This window comes from Syngnathus scovelli, chromosome 10, assembly GCF_024217435.2.
Source record: "Syngnathus scovelli strain Florida chromosome 10, RoL_Ssco_1.2, whole genome shotgun sequence".
NCBI lineage: Eukaryota > Metazoa > Chordata > Actinopteri > Syngnathiformes > Syngnathidae > Syngnathus > Syngnathus scovelli.
In genome coordinates this window covers 15097907-15124339 of record NC_090856.1, presented here as the reverse complement: position 1 = coordinate 15124339, position 26433 = coordinate 15097907, and the positions used below count along the sequence as shown (strand labels likewise).

General features: G+C 43.3%; 2 long non-coding RNA genes, 4 other non-coding genes and 1 pseudogene across 8 annotated transcripts; 4 read left to right on the top strand and 3 right to left on the bottom strand.

The window, feature by feature from the left end:
• Positions 1–852: 852 nt before the first annotated feature.
• On the bottom strand, positions 853–935 carry LOC125976475 (U2 spliceosomal RNA; annotated as a pseudogene).
• Positions 936–2667: 1732 nt separating this feature from the next.
• Positions 2668–2739, bottom strand: trnaq-cug (transfer RNA glutamine (anticodon CUG)). The gene has a single exon. It is a non-coding gene; the product is annotated as a tRNA-Gln (tRNA).
• An 8761-nt stretch (positions 2740–11500) lies between these two features.
• Positions 11501–11573, top strand: trnat-ugu (transfer RNA threonine (anticodon UGU)). The gene has a single exon. It is a non-coding gene; the product is annotated as a tRNA-Thr (tRNA).
• Positions 11574–14179: 2606 nt separating this feature from the next.
• Positions 14180–26108, top strand: LOC137840692 (uncharacterized). Of its 2 annotated transcripts, XR_011087597.1 has the most exons (4): positions 14180–14911; positions 15702–15782; positions 25333–25442; positions 25975–26108. It is a non-coding gene; the product is annotated as an uncharacterized lncRNA (long non-coding RNA). The 2 variants fall into 2 exon arrangements; XR_011087598.1 differs by lacking the exons at positions 14180–14911; positions 15702–15782 and adding an exon at positions 23403–23507.
• On the top strand, positions 16543–16733 carry LOC125976473 (U2 spliceosomal RNA). The gene has a single exon (XR_007484358.1). It is a non-coding gene; the product is annotated as a U2 spliceosomal RNA (small nuclear RNA).
• Positions 17130–25337, bottom strand: LOC125973460 (uncharacterized). 2 transcript variants are annotated; one of them, XR_011087599.1, is made up of 2 exons: positions 23771–25337; positions 17130–23626 (listed from the first exon to the last, which is right to left on the bottom strand). It is a non-coding gene; the product is annotated as an uncharacterized lncRNA (long non-coding RNA). The 2 variants fall into 2 exon arrangements; XR_011087600.1 differs by having other exon boundaries at positions 17130–23481.
• LOC125976431 (U1 spliceosomal RNA) lies at positions 23457–23618 on the top strand. Its single transcript, XR_007484318.1, has one exon. It is a non-coding gene; the product is annotated as a U1 spliceosomal RNA (small nuclear RNA).
• Positions 26109–26433: the final 325 nt, after the last annotated feature.

Below are 26433 nucleotides of genomic sequence, written 5' to 3'. Positions count from 1 at the left end.
AGAATGGCTGGTGGCTTTGTGGTCACAAGGTTTATCCGATGCTGCCCGCCAACTGGACACGAGCGTGTGCGCCGGTGTGTGTGACGGAACACACCTACAGACTAGAACATCATCAGCTGACGAAAACACGAGCACATATACAACTTCTTAGACGTGACAGATGTGATAATGATGATGAGACGTGGATTGCGTAGATGCTGTTCTGTTGGGCATGTATTACGGAAACTTTTTGATTTGACCATCGAAAATGCTTCGCAAGTGATGGATACAATGATGTATTGTTTCTGTGTTTTTCTTTTTATTTTTTATAGATAGCATTCTGGTCGCCTAGGCCAAAGGTGCCGTGTAAGAATTTTCCTGCTAATAACATCTGGCCAGCAGGTTTTTCGCTTACACAATAAGTTTGATCTGGGGTATTAAGGTAATACCTCATCTTCACTGGAAAGTGTTGCTAACATTGTTTGTTGTTTTTTTTTATTTTTACTATTCTACTTTCTTCATTATACGTATATATGTTTTTTTTTCTTACTTGTCTTTGTTGTTTGGGGTGGCATAATCATATGATAAAACAGGAGGGAGATGTTAGGGTTTTACAGAGTATCCTTATCATAGGATTATGTTGGAATGCAACAGGTAATAAATACCTTACCTTGTCCTCCTTATCACAAGATCGTAAAACATCCCCTGAGATGTTTAGACTAGAGGACAAGGGCTTTCTATTCAGCCTACCCATACCCCCACTCTGTTTCTCTTAATAAATATGTCCTTGCAGTTGGGGGAGCTTCAGACTTCACTCCTTCAACGTGTGAACTCTCCACCTGCAGGTGTCTAAAAGAACTTGCTTGTCTCCCGTGTGGTTCTTGCAAAATAAGTTGGAGTGAACAAATCTCTAACAGATACTACACTTGATCTTAGCCAAAAGGCAGAGAAGCGATGGAGTATGCGAGTGAGGGACACGCTTACAGGCTTCCCCGTCTACCCATTCTCACCAACGGTTTGTTAGAATAGGCCTCTTTGGCACATGTGATTAGCGAGGGAGCGTGAGCTATGCCATTATATCGCTGTAACCCTTCTCTTGCTTTATTAGCTTTCTCTACTCTATGACACCCTTTGCACATATGTAGAAGTCGCTCTCGGTTAAGACGACAAGGTCACACATTATCACACAGGCTAGGCAGAGTCGCCTCCTTGCAGGAAGGCGGCCAGAGTAGTATAAGAGCAGGAACCTTGGCGCTGGGAGAGGGACCTTCTTTTGCATCTCGCAGAAAAGGCTCCACAGCTGTGCATCGATCATTTTGGCATACATTAAATAGTTAAACTGTGAAGGCTGCCTCTTGGTAATTACTGTTAGCATATTGAGCATTAAAGATAAAGAACTGGGAACAAACCTAACAGGTTACAGTACGGAACAGAGTGCTGCTCTTCTGGGCACTAATAAATCGGCAAACCTGTCTGCCGACTTATTTGTTCACTCTTCTTCACTCGCAGTAATGCATGAAGTTCTTGAGGCATATATGTGTCCCCTTTGACCAGTCTCTATCCACCTACACAGTGTAGGTACCTATTAAAAGGGTAGTCCCGATGAACATGAAAGGCAAAGATTGATAATTCGCCAAGAACTTTCCAGGGTATCATATGTACAACGGCTGCACCGAAAAGAGTTGGGCCAGAAGAATAGTACGGAACTGACAGAGGATTATAACCCACGCCTTAGGAGATACTGGAGCCTAAATCCAGCAACTTAGACCGCTCAGCCACACTACCTACCAGCTGCAGTTCCAACATTGAATTTTGTTGACAATTCTATTAAAACATGAAAGTGGATAAAAAGTTGGTTTCTCCACCAGCATCCAGGTTAGTGCTGCCCGACTGAGCTTTGTTCATAATGTAATGAACAATATGAGTGACAATCAGAATCCAGTTGCGAGTTGGAACCAAATGCTTGTTTGCCGATTAGAGGACTTGAAGAACTTCTAGCACTGAGCAGCAGAGTGGCACAGCGGGTGCGTGCTGGGCCCATAACCTAGAGGTCGATGGAATCAAGCCATCTTCAGCTGTTTGGAGTTTGTCTGCTTTGGACCTTCTTTCAAGCCATGCTTTCGAGAAGAAATGTCGTGTGCATAATATTTTCCACACGTTGGTTGTGCTGCATGGAAGTCGACCCATCCTCAATGCATACAGTTTATGAGGCATATATGTATTTTTTTTTCACTAACGAGGGGTTCGGTGATTGCGCATATGAAACTGGTGGGATTCGGTACCTCCAACAAGGTTAAGAACCACTGCTCTAAACACTTCCTATAGCTTCCAATGAGAGTGTGGATTCTGGTTGAAGGTATATTGGACCATTCTTCTTGACAAATCTGTAACTCCTATAAACTTCATTTCACTTCTCAAATATCACTGTGTCTGTCTGCTATTGCTGATCCGAACAGCCAAGGATTTATGAAGAAAATCTTGAAATTGATTAGGGGTGCCCAAACTTTTGCATATGACTGTATATGACCAAAGATTTGAGGTCCAACCGAGACTGGAACTGAGATCACTGGATTCAGACTCTAGAGTGCTCATGGAACCCTCAGGTGTAGGGAAGCATACGATTTCATGGGGCAGCCCACAAGCTGCTGCCATCTGTAAATTTTTCCCAGCTAAATGACAAATTATTTGAGGTCCCACCGAGACTTGAACTCGGATCACTGGCTTCAGAGTCCAGAGTGCTCACCATTACACCATAGAACCCTAGCAGTGGCAGAAGGAGGAGCATAATTTTTCTGAGCACAATGCACTAGCGCTCATTTTACGAAAGTGACAAAAGTAGTGGAGGCAGGGCTTACACACTCATAGGGCTGTACACAAAGTACTGAATTGGAATTTTCAATTTTTTTTTCCATGTAAATGACTACATTCTACCGTGGCACCATTGAGAGCGTCCTTACCAGTTGCATCGCTGTCTGGGGTGGTAACTGCACTGAACAGAACTTGAAGGCCCTGCAGCGCATAGTGAATACGGCTGGTAAGATTATTGGTGCTTCGCTCCCCTCCCTGAAGGACATTTACACCTCCCATCTCACCCGCAAGGCAACCTCGATTGCGAGAGATGTGAGTCACCCGGCTCACTCTTTGTTTGACCTTCTGCCCTCTGGGAAGAGGTACAGGAGCCTGCGCTCCCGCACCACCAGACTCGCCAACAGCTTCTTTCTCCAGGCTGTTAGGGCCCTGAACTCGCTACCCCCTTCTGCGTAGCGTGCGGCACTGTTGCGCTATTTTCTGGAATGTCTGCTGTACGCGCACTTGCTCCTTTTTTTTTTTGCTCCTCTTATTTATTTATTTATTTGTTGTTATTTATATATTATTTATTCGGGACGCTTTTGTTATACTTGTTTACTTGTTTGTCTGTTGTGGGCCATGTCTTGTCACCGTGGGATAGGGGGGAACGAAATTTCGGTTTCTTTGTGTGTCTTTGGCATGTGAAGAAATTGACAATAAAGCTGACTTTGACTTTGACTTTGACAAATTGGTAGTTTCACCACGACTTGAACTTGTATTGCTAGATTCAGAGTGCTCACAATCACAGCATGCAAACATTGATTGATTGATTGATTGATTGATTGATTGATTGATTGATTGATTGATTGATTGAACATTTATTGATCCGGGGGTGGGGAAATTCAGGCCCCAGCAGAACCCATAACACAGAGCGGGTACACAAAAGACACACAGATGGCATGAGCGCAACTCAATAGGCTCTCATAAGGCACCGTACAACGGCGCCACAAAGACATCACAGCAAACCAAAGCAAAAAGACAAAGGAAAAAATGTAACAGTTGCCAACTAGCACCCCTCAATATCAGAGAACACCCCAAAACACACAAAATACACTCCACGGGGTCCATAAACAGGTGAAAGGGCAGTCCAGTTCAACGGCGCTCAAAGGACCGTGGTCGTGAATCGGTGAAAACATCACAAAACAGGCACCCTGGGCACCCAGTCGTTGGTTCCGACGAGCACAAGGCTGCGAGGCCAAGGCGAGGGACCCGTCAGCACCAGCCGGATAAGCAGGAAGCCGGTTTCGACCGATTACACGGTAATCTAGAAGAGCATTAGCTTTAAAACCATCCAAGATCTAAAGTAAGTTCCACCAGTTGACATTGTAACTTGGAGAACATGTGACTACTTTATCAAATACTATATGACCAAATATTTGAGGTCCCACTGAAACTTAAAACTCGGATCACTGGATTCAGAGTCCAGAGTGCTAACCATTACACCATGGAATAGACACACACACGCACACACACGCATGAACACACAGGCACACACGCACGCACACGCACTCACACACACACACACACACACACACACACACACACACACACACACGCACACACACACACACACACACACACACACGCACACACACACACACACACGCACACACAAACAATACTCAATGCAGCTGTATAATGTGGACATTATTTACCAAATCTACATTGAAATTATAATGAATACATAAAAAATAAACTAACTATGGCGAAAGGATAGCCAAGAATGAGAATATCATCGAATGACAAGATGAACAATAAAAGCAACTCGAAATAAGCGATATGGGCATGAAAAGGTTTTAACGTTCATAAGGGGTGACCATGAACCAACAGATTAGGCTCCACTAGGTTGTACCCTGATAAGTTGCACTCACTGAATGTCTTCTGGATGGATGAACTGGAGGCAGTTCTGGAGTGGGTCTGCAGTCAGCTGGCCAAGCCAAGAAGGAAAGAGTTGGCTTGACAGTTAAAGGTAAAAAAAAAAAAAATGGAAACACAGATTAGAGGCTGGTTTCACCCTACACGTGGTCAGGGGAGCATTTTAGCGGAGTGTCGCACACCTGGCTGTTGCTGACTCAGAGAGCTTCTGGCTCACATTTGCAGAGGTGTCCCTGGCACACTTTGCAAAGCAGACAACACTGACAAATAAATTTAGAAAACGTTGTTTCCACCCAGTCTCAAACAGGGGTTGTTTCGCATCTTCGAAGAACATGATGACCACTACGCTATGGAAACTGCTGTGACGTCCAAAGCATTTTGAGAAGCCCGGCAAAAGTTCAGCAAAAGTGAGTGAGGAAGAAAGCAGGCACTTATGAACTTTTTGATTTGCTTTTCAAAACTGTGCCAGCAAAAGCAATGTTTTCATTCAAAGAAATGAACTCCGCGCCGGGGAATTGAAGCCCTATTTGCCGAGCCCAGGCTAAGTCGTTTCGCTAAAGGGTACCTGATTTGAGACTGGGTGAAAACTAGGTTTCGCACTTTTGTATAACTTTTGCCAGGCTCTTCAAAAGGCTATGTGTGTCAGCGCAGTTTCCACGGTATAGTGGTTATCACATTTGCCTCACACGCTGAAGGTCCCTGGTTGGAAACAAGTCTTAAGATCCTTTTGATTTTAAACTTTGTGTCAGGGAATTGAAGCTCAGTTTGTCAAGCCGAGGCTGTGAATAGCATAGCTAAAACGGGCTGTTGCGTTTTGTTCAAGATGTCCATCGTTAAGCAAGGAAAACAAAAATGTGGAGTAACAGTTTTTGTAACAGATATTAGGTTGTTTAATGGCGGTCAGTGCACAAGGCACTTCAGCAGAAGAAACAACAAGGTCACACTCCAGATCAGAAGGCTTTATACTGACCAAAAGCAGGAACAAGGAAGGGAATGGGAGGGAAGGATAAGGTATGTTCTGTTATCACCTGAATATCCTGTTATTTACTGAATGTTTTGTGACTATGCGCCATGGAACTTTACTGAGCTCTGTGTGCCGTGTCTGTGCTCACTGCCTATGTGTAAGTGAAAGTCACAAAGCTCTGTGTGCTGTGTCTGTGCTCTGATTGAGCAACTATGTTTGGGTAAATTATTTACACATTGATTGATATGATGAAGTATATATGTTTGTATAAACTAATAAGAGTATCTGCACATTGCTGTGGCTCCCTCTTCAGGCCCTAATTGGATCCCCATTCACTTCCATCCTTTCCGTTCATTATCTGTACCGCGGGGGGGTCGCAGGCGAGCTGGAGCCTATCCCAGCAGCCAATGGTGCAGTAGGCGGGGGACATATTGTAACTGGTTGCCAGCCAATCGAAGGGCACACAGAGACAAACAATCATTCGCACTTGCACCACACCTATGGGCAATTTGGATTACTAAATCGGCTGACCAAGCATGTTTTTGTGATGTGGGAGGAAAACCCAAGGAAAACCTACGCAGGCACAGGGAGAACCTACAAACTCCACAGAGGTAGCACCAGATCACAAGTCAAAAGTCCTTATATGATACAAATGGATTTGCTTTCATGTCGAATAGTATGCTTTGCATGTTTGAATGGGGATTTGGGGAGGTTTCACTGAAGATGTGAATGAATGAGGGACACTTTGGGCCAGTAAGTAAGGTGCACCACCGTAGCAGATGTTTCCATAGTGTGATTATCACGTTTGCCTAACACGCGAAAAGTCCCCAGTTCGTGACTGGGTAGAAACAGCTTCGTTACGTTCCGATTGATAGCGAATATGACATGGACCTGAGGACTGGATTTCAGTGATTAATGAATTCTGATTAATATCATAGTCGGTTTGGGCGTGCACTTCCAGGGTCATAATTGTGTGTCTACCGCTACCTCGTGGCAGTCAGGCCTAAAAAAAAGATGGGAACGCCTGAGGGAGTTTCGCCAAGATGAATTAGGAAGAACTTTATAAAATAAAGTTGATGTTAAAACGTAGGTGGACGTAATGTCTGGAAGCTTGTGTTCAACAGAAGTCTGTTTGGCAACAGTGAACAACGGACAAATTCAGCAAAGTAATTTAATTACGCCATGACCCAGATTCGTTCCGAGGATGCTACGGCCACCATGCTATACGATCATGACCGATATGATATCACAATAAGTTTAGGGTCTTTTATTTAGGATCTTCAGCCAGGACACGCAGGCAAATCATGAAGGAATGTTGATCTTAAAATGTTGGTGGAACTATCCAACTGTGCAGATCCGATGATCCCAAAGATTTGGGGTAAGACAACATTGAAAAAACCTTTTTCTTTGTTGACAGTGTCACTTCTATTGTGGCTTAGCTCTTGTTCGTTTCACATCTAAAGTATCGTATCATTTTACCTTGCGGCTTATACTAAACCGTACATACCATATCATGTCACCCATACAACTCATGCATGAGATGCGATGGCTGAGATATTTAGGCGATGGGTTGCCACTCATCATTTCAAATCACATCCTAGTCGGATTTTCATTATCTTCACATCCAAAGTGTCTTGGCACAACATACATACCGTGACTTGTCAACACAAGACTTTCAAGACGAGGTGGCTGAGAGGTTATGGCGATGAAATGCTAGTCCGTTGTGGTCTGCACACCTGGGTTCACAGCTTCATCCCCGTCGAAGGTTGGTTTTAAATTTTTGTACAGTGGAGCCTCGGTTTTTGAATGTCCCCGTTCTCGAACAAATCAGTATTTGAACAAAAAATTCGAGATTTTTTTTTTGTTTCGGATGTCGGACGAAATTCGGTTGTCGAACCTCGCGAGATGAGCCGAGAGAACCCGCATGCCAACTGACTCCGTTCGTTATTAGATTCTCGTTACTCTGAGGATTGCATCAACTCTAATCGTGCCTCCAAAGGAAGCAAGTGGGAGCAGTAAAGCAATCCTAAAACACAAAGACGCTCCCAAAGCAATGCGACAGTGAGCGCCCGGTGCGTTGCGGTTGCGCGATCGGACCAAATTAAGCTCCCTGCGCACTGAGGTCCACTTAAATTCTGGAAAGTACATCAGCGACCGCTCTGTCACAATAATGCGAGCAGCAGTTGTGCGGTCGGCGACGCGCTGCAGTTGCGCGATCGGACAAAAATCATCTCCAGATGATTGATTGATTGATTGATTGATTGATTGATTGATTGATTGATTGATTGATTGATTGATTGATTGATTGATTGATTATAGATCCCTGGGGGTGGGGAAATTCAGGCCCCAGCAGTATTCATACCACAGAGCGGGTATATAAAAGACTCAGATGACATGAGCGCAACTCAATAGGCTCCTATAAGGCTGCCACACAACGGTGCCACAAAGAAAGCCAGTAAGCACGAAAGTTAAAAGCCATCAAAGCAAAGCAACAAGACAAAGGAGAAAAGTAACAGCGGCTAACCAGACTCCCTCAATTCCAAAGAACACCTCAAAACACACAAAATAGCCTAATAGGGTCCATAAACAGGTGTAAGGGCAGTCAAGTTCAACGGCGCCCAATGGACCGTGGTCGTAAATCCGTAAAACATCACGAAACAAGAAAACGTGTGAGCAGCGTCCCGGGCACCCAGTCGGGACACGTGCAGATGGTCACCATGGGGCTGGTACGGCAAGGTTCCTACGAGCACGAGGGAGCGGACCTGCCAAACGGGTCGCGGCTGCGAGGCCAAGGCGAGAGACCCGGTCAGCATGAGCCGGATGAGCAGGATGGCCATCGTAGAGTCACGACCGATGTGTACAGCCATCCCAGCTCCCAGGGAAAAAAAATATCTGATCCGAAACAATCTGCACACGCCGAGGTGCAGTCGAAGGCACCAGCATTGCCGAATGGACAAATAGAAAGAAAGAAAAAGGAGATAAGAACAAAATAAAGTACAAAAGAGAGAACACTGCTGGTAGGCTTCCACTCACAGTGGCGCCAAACCAAAAAAAAAACAAAAAGGCCTTGCATATAAGGTCACCGCTCGTGGGGTCCGACAAATAGTGGATTTTGAAGTTTCTCTTCAGAGAGAATCTTTGGCCACAAAATGAGTAGGAGACAGGTTTTTCACCTGTGTGTGTTCTTGCATGTGATTTTAAGTTTACTTTCTGAGAGAATATTTGGCCACAAACTAAACAGGAAAAAGGTTTCTCACCTGTGTGTGTTCTTGTATGTGTTTTAAACTCTCCCTTCTCTGAGAATCTTTGACTACAAATTGAGCAGGAAAAAGGCTTTTCTCACCAGTGTGGGTTCTTGTGTGTCTTTTTAAGTTTCACTTCTCTGAGAATCTTTGGCCACAAACTGAGTAAGAAAAAGGGTTTTCACCTGTTTGTGTTCTTGCATGTGTTTTTAAATTTACCTTCTGAGAGAATCTTTGGCCACAAACTGAGCAGGTCAAGTCAAGTCAAGTTTATTTGTATAGCCCTAAATCACAAGCAGTCTCAAAGGGCTTCACATAGACAAACAATTGACACTTATTCTCAAAGCATCCCCTGATCTTTAGCTCCCAAAAGGGCAAGGAGAACCTCAAAAAAACCCTACCAGGAGAAAAATGAGAAACCTTGAGAAGGGACCACAGATGGAAGGATCCCCCTTTCAGGATCACCAGGCTGCAATGGATGCAGAGAGGGCACCTAAAATACTTAATATGAAAATCAATGAAAAAGTGGATGTCCAAGTCAAAGCGAAGAGCTGCCAGAGGTGCCCTCGATTGTCCTGGCAGTGTGTTCGAGGAAGGTAAGCTGCAGTTCCCTCATCCTGAAGTGGTCCACGAGAATCCAGATAGCCGCTCTCAGCTTGAGTGCCACCGAACCACCTCCCAGCCGGGGAGGGGTGGGGGGACGGGGGATGGGGAGAGGGAGCAAAAACAAACTCCTGCCGAATCGGCCACTACAGGTTAATTAAAGGCCATATCATAGAAATGTGTCTTTAAACGTGTCTTAAATGTTTCTAGAGAGGTAGTAGTTCTAATATCCATTTGTAGGGCATTCCAAAGCTCTGGAGCTCAAATAGAAAATGCCCTAGACCCTGCAAACATTTTCTTGGCCCTCTGTGTCACTAAAAGACTAGCGTTTTGTGAACGAAGGTTACGAGACGGAACATAAGGAACAACTAGGTTGGCGAGATATGAAGGCGCTAAGCCATGCAATGATTTATAGGTTAATAGGAGAACCTTGAAGTCACATCTTAAATGGACCGGGAGCCAATGTAAATTGGCTAATATTGGGGTAATGTGATCAAATTTTCTTGTCCGTGAGAGCAGCCTTGCAACAGTATTTTGTACTAACTGTAGACTTTTGATGCTGGACTTAGGAAGACCAGAGAATAATGCATTACAGTAGTCCAGGCGCGACGTGATGAACGCATGTATAATAGTTTCCGCATCACCGGTCGAGAGGATCGGACGAATCTTAGCAATATTACAAAGGTGAAAAAACGCAATTCTGGTTATATTCTTAATGTGCTTTTGAAAGGAGAGCGTTTGGTGAAATATTACCCCGAGATTAGTTACAGTATCACTCTGAATGATAGTACGGTTATCTATAGTTATAGTGGTTTCCTTAAATAAGTGTTATTAACGAGTTGGACCAATTATCAACATCTCAGTTTTATCTGGGTTAAGACGAAGGAAGATGAGAGACATCCATTGCTTGATCTCCGCAAGGCACGCCTCAAGATTACAACAGTCCCGCAGATCTGTCATCGATAACGGCATATATAATTGGGTGTCATCCGCTTAACATTGACATTATAGAACTCAGAGGACGTATTGCCATGGACCACTCGGTGCGTCCGGTCTGATAGATGTGAATAGAATCAGCCTCGTGCTGACCCTGACATACCAACACAACTTTTAAGACGCTCTAATAAAATATCGAAGTCTACAGTGTCGAAGGCTGCACTAAGATCAAGTAGTAACAATACCGATGAAGTGTTCGAATCCATAGCTATGAGGAGATCATTAGTCACTTTAGCAAGTGCTGTCTCAGTGGAATGATTAGTTCTAAAACCAGACTGAAAAGATTCACATTGATTATTGGCGACCATGTACTCAATAAGCTGCTGCGCTACTACTTTTTCAAGAAGTTTTGCTATGATTGGGAGGTTTGAAACTGGCCTATAATTACTGAGACAGTCGGGGTCAAGATTTGGTCGCTTAAGTAACGGTTTAATGATAGCAGTTTTAAAGGCTGTAGGCACTATCCCAGAGGAGACAGACAGATTAATTATATTTAAGACAGACGGACCTAAAATTTGAACTAATAATAATTTAGGATTGTTTTTATTGGGATTAATGACTTGCGAAAAATAACGAGTTTTTGCTAAGATAAGTGCATCTTTATATTTCAGGAAAAGGGTTCTCACCAGTGTGGGTTCTTGTGTGTCTCTTTAAGCTTCCTTTCTCTGAGAATCTTTGGCCACAAGCTGAGCAGGAACATTTTCTTTCACCTGTGTGTGTTCTTCCATGTGTTTTTAAGTTTACCTTCTGAGAGAATCTTTGGCCACAAACTGAGCTGGCTGTTGTCACATTCAAACATAAAGACCAGCGCTTCAACCACCAGCTTCAACCAGAGGTTCGAGCACGCTAACTGGTTCTCAAACTTGGCCAAGCTATTTTGCCTTGCTTGCTCGCAGAATAGTAGCATGGGAGGTCGATGCGGTGACATCCTGATTTCCACGTTGCAATATTGTAGTTGAATAGTTTATAGTTTATTATTAACCACAGTAGAACAGGCCTTGTAGCTCAGTGGTTAGAGCACTGCTCTTGTAAACCAAGGGTTGTGAGTTCAAATCTCACTGAGGCCTGATTTTATACTAAGCATTTGCTGCGCAAGCTGGATTTATAAGAGTTGAGGGTGTAATTGCACATACTTTGTCCATGGTACTGGTGACCAGCAGTTGTGTGAAGAGTTATTGTCTTTGAGGATCTTAAGGGAAATTTTATAATTTCCCACGACACACAAATGTGTCCACACTGAATGAGAATCACTGGCTTAGAGTCCTCTTTAGACTACATTTTCAAGCATTTCTTTTGGTCAATATTCTAAATGGTTGACACAGTTTTGCCAAGCAAGGCTGTGTAGCTCAGTAATAAGAGCACTAGAATTGTAACTCAGAGGGTGTGAGCCCTGCTTGATAGTAGTGTGTTTGAATTTATGATTAGCGGTAGGTGCTAAAGCCTCATTGCGAGCAAGAGAACTGGTCTTGCCAAAAAATGATTCACTTGCTGTGTCCAAATTAACATGCTACATCCTCAGAAAGTCGAGGTTTTTTTTGCCAATTATCAGGCTGCATGACGTGACTACCGGTGCGACGCGAAGGCACGTCACGTGACACACGAATTCAGCCTTGAAACTGGCATTCGTTAAATGGCGACGGATGCTGAGCGGAGACTACATATATTTTAAAGTCATTTGCCATATTACTCTTTCAAATATCTATTCAGAAACTCTGAACATATATGGACATATTTATTGAGAGAAAACAGGGGGGGGGGGGTGGGATTGAGAGTGGACAGGTTTGGTGAACCCCCAACATCTGGTCAAATCAGAGCAGGGGGTGTTTTATGATGTTGAGGGAAACAGGGGGAAACTTGATTGCTTCCTCTGCAGCTGGTCAACCAGTGCAGAAGTCTTAGCACTTTGTTTACGATGTTGTGAGAACAAACAGAAGAAGTTTGTTCCCCTCAGCAACTGGTTAATCAATATAGTCTACATTCCAACATAATCATACGATCAAGATACAGTGGAGCCTCGGTTTTCGACCACAATCCGTTCCAGAAGGCTGTTCGAGAAGTGAATCATTCGAATTCCGAATCATGTTTTCCCTTTACAAATAATGGAAAAAAATTAATCCGGTTCAATCCCAAAAAACGCCTTTTTTAACCATTTTATTCATTCGCGCAACTGTAGTGCACCGCCGAACGCGCAACCGCAGCGCGTCGCCGACTGCGCAACTGCACCGCGCTGGTCGCATTATTGTGACAGAGCCGTCGCTGAAATTTAGAAAATATTTTTAAAGTCCTGATGTACTTTCCAAAACTTAAGTGGACCTCAGTGCGTAGGGAGCTTAATTTTGTCCGATCGCGCAACTGCAGCGCACCGCCAAACGCGCAACCTTAGTGCGCCGCCGACCGCGCAACTGCACCACGCTGGTCGCATTATTGTGACAGTGCGGTCGCTAAAATTTAGAAAATATTTTTTAAAGTCCTAATGGACTTTCCAAAATTTAAGTGGACCTCAGTGCGCAGGGAGCTTAATTTGGTCCAGTCGCGCAACCGCAGCGCGCCGGGCGCTCACTGTCGCATTGCTTTAGGAGCGTCTTTGTGTTTTAGGATGGCTTTATTGCTCCCACTTGCTTCCTTTGGAGGCATGATTAGAGTTGATGCAATCTTCAGCGTAACAATAATGTAATAACGAACGGAGTCAGTTGACATGCGGGTCCTCTCGGCTCATCTCGCGAGGTTCGACAACCGAATTTCGTCCGACATCCGAAGCAAAAAAAATCTCAAAGTTTTTGTTTGAATACCGATTTGTTCGAGAACCTGGACGTTCGAAAACCGAGGCTCCACTGTAATTTGTCAACCCTAACAATCTTGGGCCAAGAACTGAGAAGGAAAAAGGTTTCTCACCTGTGTGTGTTCTTGTGTTTATTTTTAAGTGACTGTTCTGAGAGAATCTTTGGCCACAAACTGAGCAGGAAAAAGGTTTCTCACCTGTGTGTGTTCTTGCATGTGTTTTTATAAATGTCCCTTCTGAGAGAATCTTTGGCTACAGCTTTTTTGATGAAAGGACACACCTTGTCCTTTAGCTCGTTAGGCATGGCTGTTGCCGGCTGTTGTCACATTCAAACTTGTACATATAGAAGAATCAAAATCAGGACTCAATCCTGCTTTCCAAGACCAGTGCTTCAACCAGCTATGAGGTTCGAGCACACTAACTGGTTCTCAAACTTGGCCCAGCTATCTAGCTTTGCTTGCTCGCAGAATAGTAGCAATAGAGTTAAACATACCTGTTGATTTGTGACACATCCTGATTACATTTCGCAATATTGTACATGAATAGTTTATAGTTTATTAGTAACAGCCATAGAACAGGCCTTGTAGTTCAGTAGTTAGGGTACTGGTCTAGTAAACAAGGGGTTCTGAGTTCAGTTCTCACTGAACTCTGATAATATACTTAACATTTGCTGTGCAAGTTGAATTTATAATAGTTGAGGGTGTATTTCCACATCTCTTGTCCATGGTACTGGTTTCCAGCAGTTGTGTGATGAGTTGTTGTTGTCTTTGGGGACGTGAAGGGAAATTTTATAGTTTCTCATGGCACACAAATGTGTGCACACTGGTTGAAAATCACTGGCCTAGAGTCCTGGTTAGACTACATTTTTAAGAGTTTCTTTTGGTTCATCTTCTAAAAGGTTGACACAGTTTTGCCAAGCAAGGCGGCATCGCTAAGTGATAAGAGCACTAGAATTGTAAATCAGAGGGTGTGAGTTAAATTCCCACTAGGGTCTGACAGACAGCTACATCTGCTAACCTTGCTGTATAGTAGTGTGTTTGAAATTTTGATTAGCGGTAAGTGTTGAAGCCTCGTTGCTAGCAAGAGAACTGATCCTGCAAAAAAGGGGTCACGAGCTGTGACCAAATTCACAGGCTGAATCCTCAGAAGGTTGGTTTTTGGGCCAGTTATCAGGATGCACGACGTCACTTCCGGTGCGACGCGAACGCACGTGACACAGAGGATGAAGATTTCAATGAATTTAATAATTTGGAGTGACACGGATGGTGCGATAAACTTGGTATTTATGTTAGTTATTTGTTATATAGTTTATTGATTGATTGATTGAAACTTTATTGATCCCGAGGGCTGGGAAATTCAGGCCCCAGCAGTATTCACACAACGGCGCCACAAAAAAAAGCCTTTAAGTGTGAAAGTTAAAAGACATCAAAGCAAAGCAACAAGAAAAAGGAAAAAAGGAAAAGCGGCCAACCAGCCCCACTCAATACCAAAGAACACTCCAAAACACACAAAATAGCCTCCACGGCTGGGGTCACCAACACGGTGCCCGCGGGCACGAGGACGCCCATGAGGACCGCATGAGTCGCCCGCAGGACTGTTCTAAAATTAGCTTAAATAGCGGCACTTGTCAGTGAGCTGCATCTATTTCTTTTACAGTCAAACCTCGGTTTTCGAACGTCCTGGTTCTCGAGCAAATAAGAATTCGAACAAAAAATTCGAGATTGTTTTGCTTCGATTGTCGAACAAAATTCGGAGGTCGAACCTCGCGAGATGAGCCAGGAGGACCCAAGACATCCCGACTGCGCAGCCCGGATGCCGGCTGACTCCGTTGTTATTGTATTTTCGTTACTTTGGTAACGCTGCAGTTGCGCAATCGGACCAAATTAAGCTCCCTGCGCACTAAGGTCCACTTAAATAATGCGACCAGCGCGGTGCGGTTGCGCGGTCGGCGGCGCGCAATGGTTGCGCGTTCAGCGGTGCGCTGCGGTTGCGCGATTGGACAAAACTAAGCTCCCTGCGCACTGATGTCCACTTACATTTTGGAAAGTACATCAGAACTTTAAAATATTTTCTAAATTTCAGCGACGGTCTGTCACAAAAATGCGACCAGCGCGGTGTAGTTGCGCGGTCGGCGACGCGCTACGGTTGCATGTTCGGCGGTGCGCTGCAGTTGCGCGATTGGACAAAAATGCGCAAATGAAAAAACTGCTTAAAAAAGGCGGTTTTTTTTTTTTGGCTTGGAACGGAATATTTTTTTTCCCCCATTATTTGTAATGGAAAAATGTGATTCGGAATTCGAATGATTCACTTCTTGAACAGCCTTCTGGAATGGATTGTGTTTGAAAACCGAGGCGCCACTGTATAGAGGTGAATGTAATTCTCATTAATGGAATAAATTACTCCTTTTGACCAGCAGGGGGGTTTGTGAACCTATTCGCAAACCGTTTGGTGGGAAAGCTTCAAATCCCAAGTGTTCCAGTTTCTTCACTAAAGAGACGTGAGTTCTTTGTTACAGATGTTTACTGTGATCTTAATTCGTTGACATCACAGCCACACCATAGGACTAGCGACAACACATAGATATACTTAGATTTACAAAACATACATATCAAATACAAAAGTAAAAGTAAAACATACATACCACTTTGGCCTGCCAGTGAACAACTGGGTACTTTACTGTTTTTAACTTAGTAGCTTCGCGATGACGCATCCTAGGTCGGTCGTTAACTATTGCGCTGTTGCATCACGTCACCTTTCCGCTTCTTTCCAGGAAACAGGAAGTGCCCTCGAAGTCTAACTTACCCCCGGTTTCTATCGCAACTTAATATCAACAAGACAGTGCTACAAACTATATACAAATAACAAGGAACTACAATTAATTCACACAAAAATTAATTTGCACACCATGCAAACCTTGAAGCTTCGCCAGAGCCGCAACAGCTCCGCCCAGCGGCGAAAGACACATCTGCTTCGGGTTCGGCAGTTACACCAAGGAAGCCTCATGTGTCCATCACTACTCAAAAGCGTTCAGTGTGTCACAGCACTGTAGACCTAAACTCCGTGTACGTACTACTGCGCAAATGTTTAGTTCTAAACAGAAAGAACGCAATCCCCCACAAGCAGAAATTATGCAGTAGAGATCCCCACATTTGGGGAATTCACAGGGGTCAGTATGTGGCATTAGCATTAGTCGATATATGTAACCATAACTGGAATTGGTCTCTATTTAAGTCGTTGCCTCAGACCCATTTCCAGTTATTGCTTCTCGGCCTTTTGGCTAAGATCAAGGGTAGTATCTGTTCTTATCAGTTTAATATCTGATACGTCCCCTATCCGCGGACCACATATTAATTATATTTTTGGGTTAGGGAGATGGGGAAAGGGCTTGCCCCGTCCACTCCACGCATTGACCTGGTATTGCAGTGCCTCCAGGACCGGTGCACCTCCTCTCCTGGTCAAATCGGTAGTTCATATGCTAGAGAACCATTTCAATCCGTTCGCTTAATTCTTACACGGTTAAGCAGTCAATTATGACTTGATGGGGTCTGATCTAAATGTAAGACATTTCGATTTGAGAGGCAGCAAGAATTTATGTAACCGTTCTAAATATAATTAAAATGTGTTTCATTGCTTGAGATTTTCCTATCATTGTTCCAAGAATTTTTATTACAATTCTTATCCTCAATTTTTTAAGAAAATGTCATTTTCAAAACTTGTTCAGAAAAAAAACATAATATTCAGTGGTTTTCAATAAACACAAATTCATACAGTTTTAGGGTTCTCAGTGTTAGAGATTTGCTCACTCCAACTTATTTTGCAAGAACCACACGGAAGACAAGGCAAGTTCTTTTAGACACCTGCAGGTGGAGAGTTCACTCGTTGAAGGAATGAAGTCTAAAAGTCTCCTCCCTGCAAGGGCATATTTATTAGGAGGAACAGAGTGGGGGTGGGAGTGGACAGGTTTGGTGAACCCCCGGCCTCTGATAAGATCAGAGCAGGGGGTGTTTTACACTATTGTGGGAAACAGACTCTGCATTGTGAGGGCCAGACGTGATTGATTTAATTATTACATTGTGAGGGCCAGACGTGATTGATTTAATCATTACAGTCTACATTCCAACATAATCATAGGATCAAACTAACCTGAAAACCCTAACATCTCCCTCCTGATTTATCATATGATTATGCCACCCCAAACAACAACGATAAGCAAGAAAAAAACATATATACGTATAATGAAGAAAGTAGAATGGTAAAAATAAAAACAACAAACAATGATAGCAACACTTTCCAGTGAAGATGAGGCATTACCTCAACACCCCAGATCAAACTTATTGTGTAAGCGAAAAACCTGCTGGCCAGATGTTATTAGCAGGAAAATTCTTACACGGCCCCGTTGCCACAGGCGGCCAGAATGCTATGAATAACAAAAAATAAAAAGAAAAACACAGAAACAGTACATCATTGTATCCATCACTTGCGAAGCATTTTCGATGGTCAAATCATCAAGTTTCTGTAAAACATGCTCAACAGAACAGCATCTACGCAATCCACGTCTCATTATCATTATCACAACTGTCACGTCTAAGAAGTTGTATATGTGCCCGTGTTTTCGTCAGCTGATGATGTTCTAGTCTGTAGGTGAGGTCAGTCACACACACCGGCGCACACACTCTTGTCCAGTTGGCAGGCAGCATCGGACAACTCCTTGAAAACGGCTCTCTCATCCTGGCACACAGCGGTGATGTCCAAAGCTCCCATCCAGTTTCCTCCTGGAGAGCAGTCGTCGTTAATGCATTTGTGGGTCCTGCAACCTTGGATGCAACATGTGTAGTCAGCAAGACTTGGAATGGTCCCTCCCGTCGTGGCTGGCCCAGTTCTTTCCTTTGATGACCTCGATGTAGACCCAGTCTACTGGATTTATGGGGTTGTCGACCTGTGAGGAGGAAAGATCAAGCGGCAGTAAATTTGTCTTTGACACAGTTTGAGCGTCCTGATCATATAATCTGCCAAGGACTGCTCTTCATCTGTTGTTTGCAACTCTCGTAGTCAATTGTAGTGCCCATTTAACTGGCAAATAGGAATGTTTGCGGGAAGAGTTTGAACACTTCCTAATGATTCCCTTTAACCAAAAACTATTTATGAACTGTATAGCAGACGTTTTAGCATATAATCCCATACTCTGCTCTCTCACTTCTACTTTTCCATGTCAGTGCAGTCGTAGGTGGCCCCTATTGCAGTCATTGTCTTGTTAACTGTCGCCTTGTGACTCCTATGCATGACTGTGTGAATGTCAAAAATTGAACGTACCTAACTTTCTGACCATCCAACCTCCACTGTGGTATAAAAAACCTTACTATTGTATTGAGTAGGTACATTGAGCAACCTAGCTTCCTCCTGACTGCCAAATGTCCTGTTCTAAAATTTATATAACTCGACCTCTACGTCTTAAGCTTGATGAGCCAAAATATAAGATCTTGCTCTTGTTTCCTACCGTTTTAGTCTATTTGTTTTATCCAAATCCGTTCAATCTCTGATTATAATCTGTAGCCCTACGTATTTTTCAAATTTTTATTTATTTATTTATCAAATCTCCTCAGTTCTGTCAAACTCAGTGCACAATGAACCTCCCTTCCACTTTGAACCAAGCTTCACCAAATTTGGGAACGTCGTAGCAAGGAGTGCGATTTGGTTGTCAGACACTCCAAGTCCATATCTTTTTGCCGCACTTCACCCTATCAAGTTGGTGTTCTTTTGTTGTTGCTTCGGAGTGACCCCATCCATCACTCTTGAATGAGTCCATTGTTCAAATGAGTCAATTTTCATCATTGTGAGTTCCTCCGCTTTCCACTGTCTTTTCTCGTCCCCGAGGATGTTGTATTTCCTCTGGAGTGTACTTGTCCTCCTCCAAGCACAACAGCAGTCTTTTCTTGTCCTTCGCCAAAGGTCAAAGGTGCTTCAGAGCCAGGCACCATTTTGTGGTTGTTCACGGCTGCAGGCGAAGACTCGGATTGGGTTTCAGGGGCCCTGACACTGAGAATGACAGGCTGGTTTGAACACTTGTAAGACTATCTCCAAATGTAGCTGCTTCCATCAATTTGCTGGTAATGTTTGTTTACCAAACTTCAAATTCTTCTAATAACAGAGGTCTCGTTTTTATATCGTAAATCCTGCAACTCATCCTATTTTTTGAGCTACATTTTATCTATCTATAGTTCCAATTTAATCGGACAGTATGTTGTCTTCAGTATCATTATTGAAAATCAACTCATCGAGGTCTGCTTTCCACATCAAGCCCTGATCTGTATGTCTTGACCTATCACATGTTATTGTCATGCTTGCTCAAAAATGTGACTTAGAGTATGGTGCTGTGAATTCTCAATCTCCCCAATGAAATTGGATCCCACCTCGTAGTTCTTATCGTTCTCATGTTCCTGTTAGCCTGCAATTGTCCAAATCAAAAATGTTTTCTTTTAACTGTCTTTCTTTTGAACCTCTAAATCTCTCGTGTTGCTAACCTATCTACACCAGAACAAAAAAATTACCACAATATAACACCAAATGTATTCGAAAATTCATTGTCATAAAGTGTTGTATTATTACTATCTTCCACTATCTGTCCTACTCACTCCCCCCCTTTTTGAGGCCTGGCAACGCCCATGCCTCACACCTTGACAAACGTTTTGGGAGAATGTGTTCTTTACTACATACGATTCCATCATTATTTAATTTGACTTACTTTCCAAAACGCTTCTCAATTTCTCAGTTCACACATCTTCTACATGTGTTACTGGTTCTCCATTTTTTTTCTAGTTAATTATCAATCCAAAAGCTACGCGTTTCTTCCTAACATTCAACCTGCTCAAAATCGTTCTTTCATCAAAGTCGCTCTACTAATTTTCTATAGTAGTCACCAACAACTTCAACCATTCAACCTGTAATTTCTTTTCATTCAGGCTATCATTCATCAATGTTCATTTGCATCTCACACGCAGTCTCCAAAAAGGAGTCTTTCTATCACATTGGTCCCAATTCATCCAAGCTCACCACACAACATTCATATATCATTTTCAACTTAGCTTTCCTGGTAGAACAATCCACCAATTCAAAAAAAACTTGGTTTAAATTCACAATTTAGCTTCTTCCAATTCTTGAAAGCATGTTCTGTCGTTTTTTTTTTTTTTTTCCTTCGAATTTCTCATGTGGGCTCGACACTTTACATGCACTAGTGTGGATTAGTTTCTGCTTGCAAACAGATTTCTCTCTTTTTCCTCTTATTTTTATCTTTCAAAATCATTTCTGTTCTGTGGTGCTAATTGGATAGACCACAGTCTAGCAAATTTTTTTTTATACTAAAACTTTAGCCAATGTTCATCATTTTAACATATACGCACACACATGCACAGCTCTCGCATGCAAAAGGTAGTTCCCAGCAACAATGATTCGTCACAGGCTGGCCATTTCCTGTGGTCGATCATGAGCTGGTCCCTCCCATGCACACGAGGACAGCACATTCTAATTTTATTTATTTATCTTCTAGAAGCAAGTTGCATTTCTTTACCACTTGATTTGCATATTTTAACTTCAGTGTAACACAATTTGAGCTCTAGTCATTTGTAATTTGGGCATACAAACAGCATTGTCATACTTCTTGGATGGACAGGACTTCTAATAATCTAAAAAAAAATTCTAATAATCTGACAATGACATGTTTTGCTGCCATATGGGCATCTATTCTTTCTTTCTCTGTATGAGCATAAGCGGTCAAAGAGGAGGAAGCTTGTCATGCTAAACATTTGGCTTCTCCTCTGCTCTTTCCTCCACCCTTTGATTGATATTGTTTTGCAAAACGACACTCTCGTGTGAAGTGTCCTCGTCTCCCACAGTTCCAACAGTTGTCAGAATCTCGTGGGGGTTTTGAATTATATGGCGGCCTGCGACCTTGTTGGCCTCTACCTCTCCCTCTGCCTAGCTGGGACCCTTGGAAGAAGACTGTTGTATCTTCATCTAGTTCATCATCATCATTATCTAGATGAAATACATCAGAACTTTTTTGATCACCTTTTCAGCATGTCTGGCCCATTGCATAGTTGTTGTCACACTTGCAACATCCACTTCCACCAAATGTTTCCTCACCCAGTTGCCTATTTCAGGGCGGAAATTAGTGAGGAGCGCATTTTTAAGCTGTTGTTGATAAGCACTCTCAGCTGTATCATTGAATGGGATGCCACTATGCACCCTGAATTCTTTTTCAAATCTCAATTGAATGGCGGCCTCATCACTTTTCAACTTTCTATCTTTTGTCTTTTGGATTTGTTCTCTTCTTTCTTGTGAAGCTTTCAACCACATTTTAGCACAATCCAATTCACTCTCTTTTCTTTTCTTTTTCAGTCCTATCTTCCTAGCCACACTGTCCCCCAAAACTGCAACCACTATATTCCACACTTCAACTTTCAACTTCCCTTCTACACCATACTTTTTCTTCCACTTTGGCATGTATTGCATACAATTAAGAAATCTACTCGCCATGTACTTCTCATCTCCGTCAAGAGGTAGAGATTTACCGTTTTTATTTCCCATCTTAATTTTAGTAGCTTAAGGTTTTACAATTTTTTTTTTTTTTTTTTTTTCAATTTTTTTTCTTTGAGGATCCTCAATGCAGGTTTAAATTGACCTTTCAACAAATCACTAGCCTGTATCAATGCTAGAACTGCTTCTTAGTCAACTTATCCTACCAGTCACACACTCAATCACACAAACTCCAGCGCTTTTTTAGGCCTATCCAGGGATGGGTGTAAAACCCTCCCAAACAGCTTTGGAAAAACGGACAAAAGAAAAAATCTACGCCCTTCTTCAATTAAGAAAAAGAAGCTCTGTTTTTCTTAGCCCGTTTCTTCCACTGGGACTTGAACCCAAGCTATTCTTTGGCTTGGAAAAACATACAAAGAAAAATCTACGCCCTTCTTTGATTAACAAAAAAGAAGCTCCGTGTTTCTTAGCACGTTCCTTCCACTGGGACTTTAACCCAAGCCAGATCCCTCAGCTCGGAAAAACAGACAAAGAAGAGTCTACACACTTCTTCGATGAACGAAAAAGACGCTCTGCCTTTCTTAGCCTGTTTCTTCCACTGGGACTTGAACCCAAGCTATCTCCCGTGCACCTCTATGTGTTACGCGTTTAACAACACAACACAATTTCAAGAACTTACTTGTCCCCTGGTTCGTTGCACTGCCGGGTCCCGTCAATCCACCTCTGTCAGACGAAGGCAGACCTAAGATGCTGGCCCAGCGAAGAATTTCCTTCCCAGGTCTTTCTTTACCAGGTCCGGCTAGTGGACGCTGGCCCGTCGACGGTGTACAGCGCGTCGTCCTCCGTCAGCCAGATGATGGGTATGAGGGTCCCGGGTTTCGGCACCAAAATGTTAGAGATTTGCTCACTCCAACTTATTTTGCAAGAACCACACGGAAGACAAGGCAAGTTCTTTTAGACACCTGCAGGTGGAGAGTTCACTCGTTGAAGGAATGAAGTCTAAAAGTCTCCTCCCTGCAAGGGCATATTTATTAGGAGGAACAGAGTGGGGGTGGGAGTGGACAGGTTTGGTGAACCCCCGGCCTCTGATAAGATCAGAGCAGGGGGTGTTTTACACTATTGTGGGAAACAGACTCTGCATTGTGAGGGCCAGACGTGATTGATTTAATTATTACATTGTGAGGGCCAGACGTGATTGATTTAATCATTACAGTCTACATTCCAACATAATCATAGGATCAAACTAACCTGAAAACCCTAACACTCAGGTTAAAAGAGGCAATGCTAAGGGGCATGTTTTTGCACATATATTATTTTACTACGATTTTTTATGGTTTGTTATGGTTGCTGCCATCACCGTTAGATGGCGACTCTAAGAAAAAGGAGGTGAACAAAGGCGTGGGGGTAGGGGCAATGAAGGGTAGAAAAAGAAGCAAAGCATGATGGTAGTGTTTCTTAATCTATTTCTTACTTAATTTATAATACTTTGGTTTTGTAATGACAAATGGTACTATTTAAACAGTTCTACAAATCCTGTTTCATCCGCTGAGTGTGTATGTGTGCCACACCTTTTTAGCAATTAAGCCCGTGACTGAAGATGGCGTGTGCGATAAAGACGTCAGCCCGGTAACTTCTATTATTCATACTTGCCTGGCACGGGAGACAACCTGAACAAGAAGGCAAATCACACAGGGTGAGAATCATCCATTGCACTCCGGAAGTGTCGACTCCTGCGACTTAAGAATCGTGGGAAATCTTGACTGCATATCTTCTGTGGGTGAGGACAGCGTTCGCGCTCTCCCCCCGGACTTACTGATTAAAGCAAAAGTTACACGCAATTGTACGCACATAGATTAAGTCTGAACGCCATTGAGCATGTTAACTGTACTCTAGAACTGTGCATTTGCTTGCTAAACTGTTTCAAACAAATTAGTAAAATGCGAAATATGTAATTACCACGTTCCCGACTCGTTACATGATATGAACGTATCAAAACCTTTTTGTCAGCTGTAGGTATGTCTTTTTGAAGAATTCGCCCGATTGTTGTTCCTCATACATTACAAGTATGGATTTCTAGAAAGCAACTTTTACTTCCTAAAGTAAACTGACAGATTTCTATTCAAATGTAAAATATCGAACGCCACTGTTGGGTTATCTATTAATTTATAATTAATCGTAATACGTTGAAGAAGCAGACGTGAGACGGTCGTAGGATTGAACGGTCAAAAGGGTCCCCCCTCGTTTATTCACCCCTCAGGAATACCGCGCTATTCAAAGGTTCCTACTACCGTAGTTCACCTAATACTACATCCTCCTTTCTGAGTAGGAATCCTATTATTTTCAACGTCACTATAATAACCAAACTTTTCATGAAAGTGTTGAGAATATAACTGTTACTATATCTTCCGTAATACACACTCCTTTCAACTACTGAACCATTATCAGTTTCAACTGTGAAATATATGACTAACTACTGAGTAATGTAGTCCTTCAATCCGCTTGGAGGTTGTCTTTCCCTGGTAGGGTAGCGTCTCTCGTTTCCTTGTCTTCGCTGACTCCCATCAACCAGCGTGCTGTGTGTGCTCGTCGGTTCATCAACAACACTGTTGTGCCCGCCCTCAGTCTCTGATTGGACGATTTCAGTCGATGGAGCAATAGGAGTAGTAGAAAGATGTACTCTGTTTCTCCGCAGGATACCTCCTTGCATCTCGACATGGTATGATCTGGGTGTGTCTGCCGTGGAAACTATTGTCCCTCTTTCGTTCATGTCCTTCACCCAGACATGGTCACCTGGATGCAGACGCGGCAGATCACGTGCTCTGTGTCGAGTGTTCAAATGTCTCTGCTGTTTCTGTCGAGAACTTTGCTCGGTGTTTCTCAATGTCTCCATGTCTGCCCATCTTGGGTCCAGTTGTGAAGGGATAGTTGGAAGTTGCGTTCTTATTCTTCTCCCCATCAGCAACTCAGCTGGACTGTATCCATTTGCCAATGGAGTCGCTCTGTATGCCATTAGAGCTAAATATGGGTCACTGGATTTGCTTAGCAGACTCTTCACAGTTCTGACAGCTCTTTCTGCTTCCCCGTTGCTCTGTGGAAACTTTGGACTAGACGTCGCATGTTCGAAACACCAGTCCCGTGAAAACTTTTTGAAACTGTCTGATGCAAATTGTGGCCCATTATCCGTGCGCATTTCCTGTGGTATTCCATGTCGCGCGAATATGGACTTACAATGCTCCACTACTGCTTCAGATGTTGTAGATTTCAGTGGAGCAACTTCAAAAAAATCGGGAGAAGTAGTCGACAATGAGTAAATATACTTTACTCCCTTTTTGGAATAGATCTGCTCCCACCTTCGACCAAGGCCTCTCTGGGAATTCGGTTGGAATCAATGTCTCTTTATTGACCACTCTTTCTCGAGCACAAACATCACACTTCTCTATGTCATGTTGTATTTGTTTGCTCAATCCTGGCCACCACACTGACTGTTTCGCCCTCTCCCTGCATTTTTGTATTCCCAGATGTCCGTCGTGCAACCTACTCATGATGTCGCAGCGTAGAGCTTCTGGAATCACAATCCGAGTGCCTTTCAACAACAATCCGTCTTGCACACTGAACTCTCCTGAGAATGGCAAGTATGGCTGAACGATAGATGGCGCCGTGAACCTTTCTGGCCACCCTTCAGAACAATATTTTTTTACTTGACTAATCACGACATCGTTGTCTTGATGTTTCTTGATGTCTGCAATTCGGCTGTCAGTTGCTGGCAAACTAGCCATGACAGCGTGCACATACAAGTCAATTTCCTCCTCCTTTAGCTGATCTTCTGAGCTGTTCATCGGTGATCTTGACAACACATCCGCGGTTGCAATACTTTTGCCTGGTACGTGCGAAATGTCATATGAAAACCCCATGAGCCGCATCCTCAGCCGCTGTATGCGTGGTGGAAGATCGTCTAGGTGTCGTGAACCCAGGAGTGGGACCAATGGTTTATGATCCGTTTCCACGTGGAAAGTAGAGCCAATGAGAAACTCTGCAAAGCGTTCACATGCCCATGTTGTGGCCAAAGCCTCTTTTTCAATTTGCGCATAGCGCTGCTCTGTAGTAGTAAGGGCGCGTGACGCGTACGCAACTGGTCTTACTTTTCCATCCTGTTTCTGCAGAAGCACTGCTCCTAACCCATATGAGGAGGCATCAACCGATGCCACTGTCTCAGCGTTCGGGTTGTACAATGCAAGTATTGGTGGTGTCGTAAGTTCTTTTTTGATTTCTTCAAAAGCTTTTTGTTGCTGCAATCCCCATGTCCACATGTTAGTCTTCTTGAGTAGATCTCTCAATGGCTTTGTTTTGTCTGCTAAATGTGATAGGAATTTCCCCAGGTGATTAACCATGCCGATTAAGCTTCTGGTTTCAGTGATGTTTCTCGGCTCCCGCATGGTGGACACCGCTTTCACCTTGTCTGGATCAGCACTCACTCCTGAGGCTCCCACAATCTGCCCCAGAAATGTTATTGTTGACTTGAAAAACTCACATTTGTCACTGAGTGTGACGCCTGCATCCTGGAGCCGTGTTAGTGCTGCATGAAGTCGCCTGTCATGCTCCTCCTGCGTAGCTCCTAGGAT